At 39.7% G+C, this 16,279-nt stretch overlaps 1 protein-coding gene across 4 annotated transcripts in view; it reads left to right on the top strand.

Moving 5' to 3' along the window:
- The first annotated feature begins 203 nt into the window (after nt 1-203).
- tab2 (TGF-beta activated kinase 1 (MAP3K7) binding protein 2) overlaps nt 204-16,279 on the top strand; it is a 46,694-nt gene continuing 30,618 nt past the window's right edge. For 2 of the 4 annotated variants that reach the window (XM_086262865.1, XM_086262862.1), the window contains exon 1: nt 206-676. The gene's annotated coding sequence lies outside the window, so the exon portion shown is untranslated. Of the gene's footprint in view, nt 677-16,279 lie in introns of all 4 variants that reach the window. The other 2 variants (XM_086262866.1, XM_086262863.1) reach the window with 2 other exon arrangements.

Genomic DNA, 16,279 nt, shown 5'->3' with positions numbered 1-16,279 from the left:
TTGATTTTATTTTTTCTGTATTGTTTTTAGTAAAGCCATCTTATCACATTTATTTATTCATCTCATCTGTGCTTTCTCTGTGAACTGAGAGGAGATCAGCGTCAATCAGAATGCCGCTGTCTCACTTCATATGGGTTGGACCAAAATGCAATTTATTCCCGTAATTTTAAAGGGAATTGGAGCAACACATCCTTCTCCCGTCGCTTGCACCTTCTTCTGCTCAGCCTATTTTGCAATCACTACTTTCTCTTCCCTCGGCACAACTTGGGAAACTGGGGGAAAAAAAGAAAAACAACTTTTCTTCTCGCGATAGTAACTAGTTTAAGCAGCCGCCATATTCTTTGACAGTATTTTGATTCGTATCTGCTGGAAGTGAGGAAAAAGAGAAAAGTGAAGGGCTGTCGAGGGGAGGGGGGGGCACAAGAAGAGGAGCTGTCAAAAAGGTATTCCCGAGTCTCTGTCAAACGGCGGAGGACTAAGGCTCGGTATCCCTCTCCCTAACGCTATTTCGAGGACACAGAAGGCCCGGGGCCTCGGTGCAAGTTGGCTCTTCGTCTCCCTGGCAGTAGCTGGATCCTTCTTAGCTTCTCTTCTCCCAGCTCCGCGGCCCTCCGGAGGTCCAGCGGCGGTCTTGGGTGTTGAAGGCGGCCCGGGGAGCGGCGGCGGAGACTGGAGGGTAAGTTACATTTAATTAACACGGCTTTCGCCATTTAGCAACAGCCGGAACAACACAGTTTTAATAGCGTTACAGTGAAAAGGAAAAGGCATTTCGGCTTATTATGCCGCAAGTGCTTCTATATACGGCCCATTGTATTTGAAAGAAAATGGAGAGGAAAAAAAAGCTTTTCAGATGTGGAAAAAGTTTTTGTCTACAGTAAGCAGCTAACTTAGTTAGCTAACTTGAAGTGTTTAGAGCCTGTTCAAATCTCTGAGTTGGGTAACTACTACTTTACATTTTGAAACCAACTCGTTAGCTTAACCGCTAAGTCCTGTTTAATATTCATAGCTCCGTGTAGATACTAAGGGTCTCTTTATTTTAGAGTTACACTGCCTGGCGCTACATGTTTTATAGTGTGTGTTAGCTCATGCTATTTTTTCCATTGAGCTCTCCGATGAAACGTCGCACGATTAGTCGTGGATGGAAACGTTAAATCATAAAATTGAAGCTTCTCTTCTTCTCCTCCCCAGAATATTTGATCCCTTACGAGCTTAAAAATGAAGCTCGTACACCTCAATTAACTGTTTATACCGTCGCTACCACAATGGAAGCACGAAAACTTTCTTACTGACTAACTTTCACACAAGTTGAAGTTGTGATACATACACGCGTGGAAGCCCTACTGTATGTATCATGAACAAGTAGAGCCTCCGAGGTTCAAATAGTGTGGTCTTTGGTTGTTTGATAACTAAGGCAATAAGACAGTGACTTCGCCTATTTGATTGCTTGTTTCTCGCCTTTTAACCGTATGGGTCCGACAGATTTGTGGCACTTGTGATAGGGAGTGGGTCCTAACCTTTACCAGCGAGAATGACAGCTCTGGGTATAGTTGGGATGAGAAGTGTTTGTCCTGAGATCATTTAAACTGTCGGGATGTTGACTTTTCTGGCTTGTGTTGTATTATTTATACTCGTGAAAACACTAAAGGTGCCAGCATGGACTGGGAGATACATTTGACTTATCGTGAAAGTTTCATGTGAGAATAAAATCTGTGGCAGCAACTGCTCCTTTTCTTTGTCAGCTTTTAATCTTAGGAAAAGTATTCCGAATAGAAGTATTCCGTGACAGGTATTAGATTAAAGATGCTGGATAAGTTTGCTACCTTGTACAAAAAGAGGTGTAACAATCAGTTTGTCGTAGCCCAGCGAAAACCCCTTGGGTGTGTTCAGGCAGGCTGTGTTTCTCCATGTAGCCTCACTCAGCCTGGTGTTCCTATTAAGACAAGACACCAGTTGATGCACAATGTTGGTTGTGGCTGGAAAGTCTGCTGGCTCCAGCAGCCACTTTGGAAGGTGATCAATCTGTGTCCAATTAGTCGTTTTTGTCCTAAAATTGGCAGCTTTAAAATCCTGAATTGACTTGTGACTTGACTTCTGATTTTTTTTTCTCTTCTCCCTCTCCTTTTTGCTTCTGTTCTTAAAGAAACAGCCCAGTCACAGCGCAGCCTACCTGACTGTGGCTTTTTATGTGATTCCCACTATACTACTCATTTACTGCTTTCAAACTGCAGAACTCAGAATCCCTTTGTTTTTGGCCTGCAATCAAAACCTTGCTATTGTCGCTAACCTGTAAGACTGTGTATTATTCACTATCAGCTTTTGCCTGTCTTGACTTGCAGTCAGCATTGCACTTCCTGACCAATAAGCTGCCACGGCCAACTGTTTATAGGTGCAGACCCCTAACTGAAACCATGTGTGCCTTTAGCTAGGCAAATATGTTGCTAGGAGACTTTGCTGATTTGCCACTCTTTGGAGACTCGGCAATGAATGCACGAGCCTGAGCGATAAGTGCTAAATGAGGATTTGGGGGAGGATTATGGAATTGTATAGAACGGCATGCTGCTGATCGCTTTATTTGGTTAGCATTAAGGCAAATGTTAACAGGTAGTTGGAGTGCTTTATCCTTATGCTAGTTGAGAGAAGTGAAAAGAAACAGGCTCCCTTGTTCTAATTGCTTCTGTACATAATAAACAAGCAAGAACTAACACTTGAGAGCTTCTACAACCAGCCTGAGAGTTTGTGGTATGTTGTCGCGAGGCCTGTGCCAATGCTAAAATCTTTGTTCCTGGAAAAACCTGTTTGCTGATTTATCATTTGCAGTTTGTACAACAAGTTATCACTGCAGAGCAAACCAAAGGGTGGGGGTGGTATAGTTGTGTAGCTTGTGCCCCTGCCCCCCCACCCCCACCCTACAACTGGCTTCACAAGGGGAAGGATAATTGCTGCATATTAGTGTTCTTGGACTGCGTACAACTTGCTTGTTGTTCAGATGAAGAGTGCAGAGTCAGTTTAACCCAGGAAATGATATTGGTTTACCTTTCTGAGTGTCAGGGGCGATTATATCTAAGACGCTACAAATGCTTGAGCACCCTGCTCAGTGACTTGTCCACGTAGGTTATTTTGGAGGGTGTGCTTTCTTCAGAGGTGTTGGTGGAAAAAAAACAAACAAACTGTAAGCCCAAATGGGAGTTAGGTGAAAAGGAAGGACCCATCACATTATGCCCAAATGCTGCAGACTCAGGAAGAGGGCTCAATGTTTTTTAACCCTCCCCCTCTCCAGTGTGTGGTTGTCAGGAAGAACCCCCTCCCCCTGTCCAGTTCTCCTGACTTCTCTGCTTTATAATGTGAGGCCTCCATTACACATGCTGCTCATGGTTGTCTCCAGTTCAAGGGTTAAATTGCACACATTGAGGCTGACACTGCACACTCCTCTATACGTCTAACTGCCAAAGGCTACGAGCTTCTTCATTTTGCAGTGTGAATTTTGCAGCAGCTTTACAAATGGTCCGTGGAGACGCGGAGCTGTGTATGATTAAGCTTTATTGGCACTGTCATTTCATTCAGGCAAAAAGAACTCCTCACTGACCTAACAAATACAGACCTACAATAAATGTATACATATCAGAGCTTAGATTGTTTCTATCCACTAAATATATTTTAATGCCAGATATTGTGTCCCATAATCTCCGGAGTTGTTTCCATTAATGTGTATGAATGACATTTGGTTTAGTTTCTACCTGTTTGACTTGCTTATGTTGATGCTGCACAAGTACATTAGATGTAGCTGTAAACCTAAAATATTAGCCGAAAACAAGGCCGATAGTGCCATAAAACTGTAGAATTCAGTGGAAATTTGCCAATTTTCTGCTGCAAGCATCCTTTCTGATCATCAGACACTTAATTATGCATTTGTAGACCTAAATGCTCAAAGTAATTAAAGCGATTAGGTTAGGTTAAAGCTCTTACTGCATTTTCTTTTAAAGCGTTTCTGTCGCATTTCTCACTATGTGATTGGAGAAAAGTAATTTTATTTGCTGAACCTGAGCAATTTTGTAGATTAAGTTAGCCTTACTTCTAAGTCTAAATTAAAAGTAGTTATTTTGTGTAAGCGTACTCTACACTTGGGTAATAATATTTTGAAATCTGTATTCGGCGTGATGGAGGTTTCAGGTCTGAATGGCACTGAATTGTTATTAGTTACATTATGTTTGTGGTAGAGATGCACAGATATATTGGCTGAATATCTGTATGTTCTGAAAGTCAAAACCAACAAAATAGAATATCAGCATTGTAATTGGCTATCTAAACTAAAACAATTAATAAAAGATAATCTAGTAGAGAAGAGAACTGATGAAAAACAAGGGCGTGTTAAATGTATTCCTTACCCGCAAGGACTCTGGTGAACCCTTCACTTATCTTTAAGCCAGATACTTGTTTTGCAGTTGGGACAATGGGTCAACATGATTGACAAACTGCATAGATGTTGCAGCACTAATGCCAATAAGGAACTGAAGATGCATAGCGATTAGGCAGTGGCATGCTGTGACTTACAGAAAGGCAGACAAAGATCAAAACATCTTTGCCACTGACTAACAAGACATATCTCATCATTGTCATATAGATTACTACTGTAATGCAGAAAATCATATGTTTGTGGTGGCTTTCCCGTGTGGACTTAACATATCTGAAAAATTAATACGCTCAGAAACACAAATATAAATATGTTAAAATAATAACAAAACTCACAGCTGAACTGAAAGGCTTGTGAATTGTGTCACAGGGTTAACTGTCAATATCTACAGGGATTAAATTATTAGAGAAACATGAAAGTGGTTTGTTGGCAAACAGCTGGTTAAAATTAGTAATGATTTCTCAGAGATGCTAATCTCTGATGGCTGAGCCTGCACCTGTTCAACTGGCCTGTTTTATTAAACTGGATTTGAAACCCCTTCTTCATCATCAAAGCTTTCCTTGCTTATATACTAAAAGAGATAATAATAACCTCTTCATGCTGCACTTGATCTACATCACACATGTTGGCACACATGAGAAAACTTACCTGTCAGTAATCTGTGTGTGTCTATTTGCTAATAGTAGCCGTGTTTTCACACAAAACACGGCTTTTAACTGATCTCTGAGCAGTGAAAGCAGTGACAATGGCAGCGTGTCTAGCATGCAAATCTCCCATCAGTCTCCCACCAAAAATGTTTTTGCATTTGATTAGACAAGCACTACTTACCTTGCTTGTCCTAATGGAATGCCACTGAGATCAGGTATTGTCTGATATGTAAAAGAGATGTCGTTTATAAATCTGCATCCACAACTGTGATGTTGCTGTTGTGCTGGAACTGAAACTGGATTATCACTGAAGAAGTCTTTGAGTCTTGCAGTGTACATTTCCGTTTGATCTGAGAAGTTTCCATTTTAGTTGCTGGGTACATTTTTGTTTCTCCCATATTGTTAGTGCTAATGTTTGTTGTAATTTATTTCCATCTGTTAGTTGTCTGGAAACAGTGAAATTATGGCCTGTCTTAATGATGCATTCAGTGACTAAGTGTTGTTGACTTAAATTAATAGGATGGGAATTTCAGGTGAAAGTAATCTTTATTGGTGGTGGTATGTCTGGGCCTTTGTCACCTGTAATGTGTGTATCTGTACTTCTAAGTTCAGGTGAAAGTTACATGAGGCAGCTTTACCCAGTGCTGCTGTGGTCTGTTGGTTTTTGCATTTCTGGGCTCTTGACTTTCAGTTCCACTTTGTTGGCCCACTTTTCAAATGCTCTGCTTTTAAAGGTGTTGTCGTAGCTTGCCTCTTCAGTGGCATTGGTCGTTGTGCACATCAGATAACATAAGAAGAGTGAACTGCAACTTGGACACTCTATGTACGCTACCCCTCCCCCATCGTGTTACCTCTGACTTGGGTTCCTGGGTTTCATCTCTTATTGCTTTCTACTTCTCTAAGATCTCTGCCTTAACTTCCCTTAACTGACACAGACCTAGAACTACTTGGGTAACTCTGATGCTGCAAAACTATCTAGAAATAAATAAACAAACCCAGGCCTGATCATCCTGGTCAGTACTCTATCAGTTCTGTCTAAATTCACATTTTAATAGGCTCATACATGGTTACAGTTAATTGTGAACGTATGCAAGAATTATATATTTTTAGACTAAGCCAATTTCTGTTATTTAAAAAAAAAAAAAAGGAAAAAAAGTATAACTGATTACCTTTTAAGCTTAAGACTTGGAGTCATTCTTTATCGTAAGACAATATTAGGATTGACTTAAATTATATTTTACAAATGTTACATACTATTTGCACTAGTCAACTGAGTTGAGTTCACTGAGTTTTTGCTGCATACTTTAATTTACATTTTCACTACTTCCCTTCTCCCACCCTCAAACGCGTATGTAGAGCAGTGCTGGCAAAAGACAGGTGAAGTCAGCTTGGCTCGCCCTGACTCAAGGGTTCTTTTGGTTTTTCATTGGGTAGTAGTGTCTGGTAGCATGTACTTGTTTAATACTTACTGGGCCGCGGTTCCAAGCAATTTAAGGCAAGTTGGACACGTGACACCACCAACCAGCGATGCCAACGATTGGCCAGTCATTGGCATCACTCGATGAGTCATTAGAGTGACTCATTCACGAAAATCAAAAGCGCAATTTTTGAAACCCCGACAATGAGGGAAATGGCTGCACAAAAACAACACTGTGGTCACAGAGTTTTGACAAAAAGAAATGCACTAAACAGCAGGTGTACCATCGCCTCGACGTCCTCCATTGTTGTTGTATTTGTGTCATACAAAAATGATGTCTATGGACTTTTGGCTAAGTTGCTATAATGACCCCACGCACATCAGGTAGTACTCAGTTCAGTTGAGTAGGTACTACTGGATGAGGGCTACAAGTTATATTAGTGTAAGTGGAATAAAAGCTTCTTAGTAAGTATTTCAGTGAAAGGGCGAAGTCAACAGGAAAAGTATGTGTGAGGTTGTTTTTTTTTTTTTAAATTGTATCAACTTGCGGTTAAGTTTAAAACTCTTGCAAACATACAAAAACAAGTGTTTAGCTCCACATTTAGTGGGGTACCTAAAGTAGGTGAGAGCAAGCATACCCCCAAACAGAAAGCAACACCCCCTGGGACAGAAACTAAAGCTGTATACTGGTGTGTGCACACCTTGCAAAACATGAAAGTTGTTTGTTTATAACAGCCTTGATTAGATGATCTGTGTTGTTGTGTGACCTTGGTATTGGCTAGTTCAGATCCAAAATAAAATGTCCAGAAAAAGTGAAGTCACACAAAGTAGAACAGGAGTTTCTGCCTTCATCAGGGCACGCCTAGCTTACACATTAAGCCTTCAAACTTTAAATTATTTATTGTTTGACTGGTGTCGAAGGATTTGTCCCTTTATTGCAGAAATTTGCAATTCATTTGCTTCATTATGTGGCTCATGAATTCCAAAGTGTGCATTGAAAAAAGAAGAATATAGTGTTGATTTACATATTATGTGTAAGATGGATAGATGTTTTGATCTCCAGCCAACCAATAACATACTTTGTTAATTACATTTGGATGGTTGTGAAGTTACTGCTGTTCATTTTGTTAGTAATAACTCCCCAATGATGAAAGAAATAAAAACAAGTCAACAAATGCAGAAACTTTCCCATGTCAATGGTGTGAAGAATTATTGACTAAAATTGCTATTGTCTGCATTCATTAGCTCTTCGAGACATGAGCACATCAACTCCAGTATTAGCAGAGTTTACAGGCCAGGGAATTGTTCAGCTAAATAAATTAACTCAAAATAGACATCCCGTGTAATAGCACTTGTAAATCAGAGTTGAGTACGATGGAATAATTAAAGAGGAGCTTTCATGCTAATGAAGTGCTTTTCAAGTCTCCTCTGCAGAAAGTCTGCTATGAAATAGGATAGTAGCACAACCATCAATTAAAGGAATATTGTGGAGCTCCCCGGCCGGCTCCCTTTGGATGCAGCATTTAAACTAATTGGAACCAGAGCTGCTGGTGTGTTAAACAGGCATGTTTGGAAAGACAGCAGTGCAGCTCTTGAGACACTTTTGCATTGTTAGTGGGATCAGTGTTGTGCTTGAAGCGTTAATTTCCAGCTTCGCTTCTCTTTTGTGATTTATTGGTCAATAGAAGCAGCAGACCAGTAAGGATTAGGTCTGTCTTTCTTCTGAATGACAACAAAATGCCTTGTTACAACAGCATGACAATAGAATGCACTCACTTGAGCATACAGAAAACTTGTTTACTTCCTGTTGTTGGAGTTGTGCTTTTGGTTGTTTTACTTTCACATAGAACCAGATGCAAGAACCAACAAATTCTAGGATTCAGTTTGACAATATTTACTCATTATTCAGTTTTTGATGTCCTTTTGGTCTATAAAAGTTGTGTTTGGTCCTTCTGCTTTCTTTTCATGTATATTCTTTACAAAGTTAGTGTTAATTCCTTCATAGTTTATAACTAGAGGCTTATACTGCTAGCAGTATCACATTCTTCCACATCAGCTAATGGCTGTTTTGAATTTTCAACCACAGACATCTCTCAGATTTCAAATTGGCCGCCTGTGCCTTTTCTTAGACCCCCTTTTCAGTGCAATCTGGTGCTGTTCAACTTTCACAAACAAGCTAAATATTAAGTATGAATTACAGATATCCTTGTCATTTTGTTTTTCTGCAGTCACTTTCATCACAAATCTCAGGTGTTATATGTTACTGTACTTTCACAGGACTGCTGCATGTGCTGCTCTTTTTTTATGTAACCTCTGTGTGACAACATACAGGAAGATGGTTCAGTGGTTATCTTTGGCCTCTGTGCTCCTCACAGTCATGCAGACTGTAGCCTCCGCTGCAGGATATGTGTGCTTGACACAAACACTTCCTCTCCCTTTTACATTTCTTTCTGAAACTCCTCGCTTTGCATTTTCACATACATTCAGGTTTTGTCAGAGGAGCATAGGATTCAGTTTTAGTTAAATGTAATTTTATTTATATAAATCACAAGCACAGTCGCCTCGAGGTGGTTTGTAAGCTATAGACCGTTAAGTAATAGTGAGAAAACCCCAACAATCAGACCACTGCCTATTAGCAAGCATTTCAAGGAATGCATTAAAACTGTGCATTGATGTAGATGCAATTATCAGTTTTGTGAATGGCCCAGGACTCAAATGTGGGACTCTGCAGTAACCTTTTGGCATATGGGTCATCTGCTCAACCAATGGACTATATTAGTGCCCTTGTTTTTTTTATTTTTTATTTTATTTATTAGACAGTAGTAAATAACTAAATACTACACGCATGTCCTGACCTTACCTGACATCCTGAAGCGAAATGTTTTCTTTTTTTCCTTCTTCCTTTCTTTGGTGGCTGGCTACAATATATGAAGGGCTTTTGGCTATTGAGCTAGTGGAACAAATTCAGTTTCTTTGGGAAAAGTCTGACTCTGTGATTCTAAAATTTGCTGACAGTATTTTGCTGCTAATTGTTCTTTTCTTCAAATAACATTCCTATTATTTTATATAACAGAAAGAAATTTATAATGAAACCAGAATTTAAAAAATTGCACAAATTTTGAGCAAAGTTCAAATGTTTCTTTGAACATGGTCATAGATGATTGCTTAAGTTTTGTGTTCATTTTAGAATAAGCTGTCAAATTTCCAGTGATGACCTTCACAAGTCAAGAAACACTGAATATTGTAAACTCCCTTTTTAAAGCTGTATTCAAGTCAAGCATTACATTTCCTGAGGTTGCTTCAGTTTCCACAGATGAGCAGTTTCTGCACACGTAAGTAAAATTAGCAATGGCGGAAAAATAGGTTTACATACATTCACTATAAAGGGAATGGCACTGATTTGATTTAGAGGTGCAACTTTTACTAGACTTTCATGTTTCTTTCAATCTATTTTAATTCTGTCTCCACTGAATTGGTGTACTCTGAATAAGAAGATTGTAAACGGACCTCCCAGCTTGTATTCTGCATGGATGATATTGGAGGTTGGGACTGTCATATCACTATGCTTATCCTGTGGACAGGATCTGGCCCTGCGTTCCCTCTTACTCCCGCCAACTTTGACTTGCAGAGGCAATGCAGAAAGCTGTTTGGAAGTGCCATGCAGGGATTGCCCTGTCCTTCATCATTTCTCCCACAATCTGCTGATGGTCTTTCATCTCTCTCAGTTTTTTTGTGCTCACTAACTATGGGAAAGGGCTTTGATCTGGTTGTCCTATCAGTAATAGCAGGGGCCCCGGGCTCTTATACTCCCCCACTGTCTCACTCTGAAAACATATTGTCAGGGCGTGGTGGACAACCGAGTCCACCCAGCTGAAAGTCTTTGTTTGTTGTGGTTCAGTGTAGCTTTGCCAAGGGCAAATGCTTGTGTGGGTCTCTCTGAAATTCTTCAGCTAGTAGTGGTCTATTAAATTAGACTCTGGCTTTGCATCTTTCTGAACTTAAGATAGAGCTACCTGAGATGGTTGGGGGTAGAAAGTCTTAGTTCCCATAACACGTACAGAACCCATCCCCCGGTGATTACACAACACCACTGCAAACAGATAAGATTGTTCCCTGGGACCTTTGCTCTTTCTCCTAGTGGCACAGGGTCTCCCTTTGTTTGAAATTTTTTCCTGTGCTTGCTTACTGATCACAGGAAATTTCCTTTCAATGTATAGCACACAAGTAGAGACTGTGTTGGGATATCTCTAGATCATGGAGTCCAGCCACCTCATCATTCTCATACCTACCCCCATAACCTTTTCTTCTCTCTCTCATCTCTTGCCCTTTTGTCTCCCAAACCTACTGGCCTGCCTCAGCGCCTGGTTAGAGATGTCACAACAAAGCCGCTGTGCTGTGGTATTCCTTAGAGGAATGCACTGCCTTGGGTTCTGGTGTGCGTATGTGTGTGGTTTGGCTGATGTCCGTGCAGTGGACCAGGCCAGGCTGATGCTGGCACCCCCCTAGGCACACCTGTTGGTGCCAGTCTTTGCAGAACCGATGCTGTGTTGTCCCTCCTGTCCTCTGCAGGCCAGGAAAACTGGATGTGTGTGAAAAGAGAGGCATGTATCCAGGAAACCATGAAGTACTGCACACTGATGATTGCATTTCACAGTATCCTTAAGTTGGTGGTAGATATAACTCTTATCACAATTTGTGCACATTTACTGCAGTAAACAATATATCTGGAGAATTTATAGGCTTATTGATTATAAGAGATATCTGGCTTCAAGATCTCACTTTTCACGCCATATACCTTGTTAATTTTTTTTGTTCCAAATCAATCTTGTTATTTGCATTTTCTGCTCAACAGAGGAAAATGCAAAGCATGTTTAAAAAAAAAAACAAAACCCTCACAGATGATGAGCTTAAGGGATACCTTTTCAATAAGCCTTCAGTGTTGATCAAATTGCTTCTATCTTAAGAGCCTTTTGCTGTTTTTAAAAACATACTTTTATGGTGAAGGGGCTGTTGAGAAATTCTGAGCTTTCAGCCTTGAGTTCTTTAAAGCAAAAGTTCAATACTTCAGCTAATACTCCTTCAAATAGCTAACAGGGTGTTTACCTTTACATTGTTATGATGATAGGCAGCTTTGTTATGATCTGCTCCCAGTAGTGTTCTTGGAGTCTAACATTACTCTGGGAATAATTTTTATAAGGAATGACTTTCTCACAAAGATTAAGAGAAATGGCTCAATGGTGTCACGGCTTCACAAATGAACTTTGGCTGCATTTTATTTACATTAAGCTGAAAACATAAATGAAGGGATATAAAACAGGTTTACCCATCCTCTATTTTTTTTTCTGATCTGCCATTATGAGGACCTAGCTTTTAAACACAGGATGAGTGTTTGCCCTCTTTCCAGGAGTCCTCTGGCTGTGTTCAGTGCAGAGACAGGTCTGGGCCATGTTTAACCTAGCTTCAATTAGGAGGTTAAAAAAAGCACTTTAGACTTTCCAAATATTCCAAATTGCATGTTATATCTTGTTAGATAGCAAGCTGCCAGGGATGCAACCTAGAGGCACCTGTGTGTTTTACTTACTAGTGTTTATCATATAACATGAGAAGCACTTATGAAATACTGTCATAACTCCACCCACCAGGTATCAGTTAAGAAAGTGCGTGACCAATGTCAGCTGCTTCTCAGACCACAGTGTCTCGTGTATTAGTTAGGTGATGGAGGCCTGTGAGCAGTTTCCTCTCAGTTCTAGTTACTGGTGCAGTGGTTGGGGCTAGTTTAAGCTATATTAAACTTGCAGACGGTCTATTCAAGAATTGTAGAAATACAAAACATTACAACTGCCCAAAGAGAATGGCGGCTGGGACCTACCATGTTTTAAAAAAAATAATACTATACTTCAGCAATGTTGCACTGGTGCGATCCCTCGTATGTAGCAACATTGAAGGAAATTGAATGCAAAACAAAAACCAATATGCATATACAGGCAGTTCTAAACATCTACAGGACTAAATTTCCAAATAAGAAATCCTTGGGTAAAGACCACACTAGGGGTTTGGAAAATGGTGGTAAAAGAAAATAAGCTGGAGAAGGATATAAAAATATTAAAATGGTGTGCATATGATTCGGAATTTACATCAAATCAAATAGACCCTAGTTTTAAAAACTGGATAGATAAAGGAATTACATTGATATGTAGTATTGTAAAGGAAGATGAAATTATGAGTTTCCACACTTTAAAGCAAACGTTTATTTTAGAAAACCAAGACCACTATAGATACTTACAGTTAAGAAACTTCTATACTCGAAACATTAAAAACCAAATACCCACTACAGCAAGGCCATTTATTCAACTCTTTGTAAATGCTTATAAGTCAGAAATTAAGAAAGGTGTAATCTCACAAATATACAAAAGTCTTCCTGATCTCAGCAATTATTCAACAAAGTATATAAAAGAAAGATGGGAGAAAGAGACAAGGAGACAAGTATGACTTGAATTTTCTGGCAATTACAGAAGAGGAATGTGCATAATAATTTATTTTAAGGTGCAATTATGAGGGTCTATCTAATAGTTCCTTAGCAACATCATCCATTTTGGGTTGTTTTTTTTTTTTTTTTTTAACACATGTGTAGCTGTTATCCATGGATGTATTCCACCCCTACCTCTTACCCTTACATTAATAGTATGTGTAGAACAAATTTGGATTTCTACAACAGATTGGCCAGCTGCAAAGTACAAGATATTATTAGTTGTTTAAGGTTTGAGCTAAAAGAATTTTTTTTTTAATCCCTTAAAAATATAAAGTTAAAAAGTTAAACTAGTGATTTTATATTAATAATAATGGCTTAGAATACTTAGACACAAGTAGTGAGAAATCTTTAATGTGGACCAGATAAACTGACCAGTTATGGCTGAAAGCTTAGTTTGTGGTTATAGTGATTTGTAGGGTTATAATGACAACTAATGGCTTGTATTGCAAGTGCATTACAATGATGTGGGTGAAAAGGGCTCGCTCTCTGTAGGAGACAAGTATGACTTGAATTTTTTTTAGAAGGGTAGAATAAAACTCAATGGCATCTCAGCAGCAGAGGAGTCACATGACTTGGCTGCTATTTGTCTTTTGGTTGGCCTCAAGGTGGGGGAATGATACTCCTAACAGCTGCAGGAAGTATTTCCGGTGGAGGGTTTTTTCCTTAGCCAAGCAGACAGAGCTCTAGCAATACAGTCATGCATTGATGTCTACTTCTTTTTGAACCAAATTTTAAAAGCTTGGATTTGTTCAACAAATCACAAAAATAACTGTTTGATTTGTGATTCCACTTTCTTCAAAGGAAATCTGAGAGGCACCTATTCTGGAAAGAGCCTAAATTTGTTGCTTTAGCCTCACAACCTAAATCTACACTTAAACCCTGTTAAAAGTGTGGTTAAAAGGCTTCACAATGTTTTTCCCACCTGGTAACACCCTCAGAGGTGGGTTGAAACGATAGATTGAGCTGACCAAAGACAGAAGTACTGCTAATATCCCTCTGTCTGTGTACTTCAGAGAGCATGATGACATACAGTAAGTGCATTTCGTAAGGTGATAAAGGGTGAAGATTTGGCTGCTGCATACTTGCCATGTCATCACCAAACGTCTGAGTGCTAGGAGTCTCGTAGAAGTCTTATTGTGTACACTTGCCTTGCAGCGAGTGGTGAGAGATGCCACTGCCACCCAAGCTCTGACTGCAGTGAGCCAGAAGGTCAAAGATTTGAATCCCAGAGATGGATAGGAAATGCTTCCTCCTCCTCAGTGGATGTGCCTTTAAGCAGGGCACTCAGTTTCTTGAACAGTGAAGAGTAGATAGCTGTAAATGTACTTGGATAAGTAAGATTACAATTGCACATTCAGAGCATACATACACACACACACACACACACACACACACACACACACACACACACAGATCACTTGTTACAGATTCCTCAATAATGTAAATAGATACAAAACTTCATCTCTCATTCGTCTCTAGTTTGTACTGGATGTCTTCACATCAAAAAGGTCAAAAAGTGATCAGAAGTAACTTTAAAGATAAGTAGCATAAATAACCTGGACCATTTCTGCACCTAAAGATTTTTGTTTTGCAGGAAATATTGGGTGGGATCTCGGCAGGAGATGGCTTGCTCTGTTAGCGTGTCTGTATTGTTGCACTACTGAGGAAAAAGGCGTGTGTGTCGGGGGGGGCTGTTGAAGGAGGGGCTCTGGAATGAGATTGACATAGAAGTTATGTCTGGTATTTATGTCTTTTATTGTGTGTGTTACTTTATCTCAAGGAATGGTTAAGATACCACTCTATATACCAGGTATTAGTCAGAGTCAGACTGTTCAGTCCAGACTGACGATCTTACTCATGATTGTCAAATGTCGTCTGTTGAAAATGTCTCACCAATCAAGACATTACACCTTTCTACTCTCAATCTGAAAAACCTTTGCTATCGGCTTTTGTCACACCCTGATTTGATTTGTAGGATGCAAAGGTAAGCACGGTCCAATAAATTCCCAAGTCTAAGCAGCCACTAATGAGGCTGAAGTTGCTGCCTTGGCCCTCAAGCTGCCAAATAATCAATCATTGAGAAACATGTAGTGGAGGAATCTGCTGCCATGCAGCTGGACAGTAAAACCAAGTGGTCTTTGAAACTTCTGGCAGAAAATTTATCAGAACCAACTGTTTCTGAACCTTTTTCTTTTTTTGGTCCACCCCCCCAACAGAGTTCATCTACTTCCAACCTCTCATCAGATTGGTTTTCACATCACTTGGATTTTCCTTAGTTTTTTTACTGTCTTTCTGCACGAGGAGAGAAACCGTCAGTTGTGACAGGAAGAAAGGTGCACATCTTAGTAAATGTAAACTAGCTTTAAATTTCTTGTAGCTGATGAATGTAATTCATAGTCTGCTTGTGCAATGTTCTCTTCCACTTAACAACTAAGCTGGTGTTCAGTTGTTTTTAGAGCAGCCAGCAGGTTACTTCTGCCACATGTCCATGAGTCACCGTATGACTTGTTGTTGTGGACAGGCTCCATTCAGCACACCAAGTTCCTTTGTTTATCTGCTGTTTTTTCTGTCTTGTATATTTTGTTATCCAGGAACAACTTTTTTTTTTTTCCACCAAAAAGAAAATCTTACCTTCAAGTGTATTGACATACCGTATTTTTCGGACTATAAGGCTTGCAAAAATCTGTCAAAAAATGTTTTAATGCAACTTTGGTAAGCCGCACCACTTGATGGATTGTCGGAGCATTACAGCTACCGTAGTCAGAAGCCTCACGGAGTAATCCGGGTCCAAACTCCACTAGTCCTCCCCACTGTGTGCTGAATCTTGTGCCATGTTCTGACTGAGAGATTTCTGAAAAAATTAAAGCTCTGCTATCACTTCCAACATAAATGAAGACAGAAAATGAAACGACAGTGACTTTTGAAGGGTTACTGAAATTAGACTAGCTGGTATATAATGAATGTTCTAAGTGATCGCTAGCGACACAGCTATGTTAGCATAACATAAACACAGTGAAGCTGGAGGATGAACGCTAACTTTTTTCCACTCGATAAAGAGAGAATTCAACATTAATGAATCAATGGTACGGAAGTGGAGGAAGCAAGAAGAATGAGTTGAGTAAAGTTTGACTTATCAGACTGTTTTGTTTTGCCTAACGCGCCTTATGGTACAAAAAATACGGTACTAGAAAAGCAACATATGCAGTTTAATTGTCCACAAGTCTGCAGGGGACTGTCAGGGGCATTACAAAACCTTCAGCTGCTCCTTAATATATGGA

The sequence above is a fragment of the Aulonocara sp. 'chitande type north' Nkhata Bay genome, linkage group LG15 (genome assembly GCF_057382095.1).
Source record: "Aulonocara sp. 'chitande type north' Nkhata Bay isolate Kocher_YH1m ecotype deep benthic linkage group LG15, A_spYH_male_GT1.1, whole genome shotgun sequence".
NCBI classification, from domain to species: Eukaryota; Metazoa; Chordata; class Actinopteri; order Cichliformes; family Cichlidae; genus Aulonocara; species Aulonocara sp. 'chitande type north' Nkhata Bay.
Note: the sequence above shows the minus strand (reverse complement) of the source record. Positions and strands in the feature narration are given on the sequence as shown.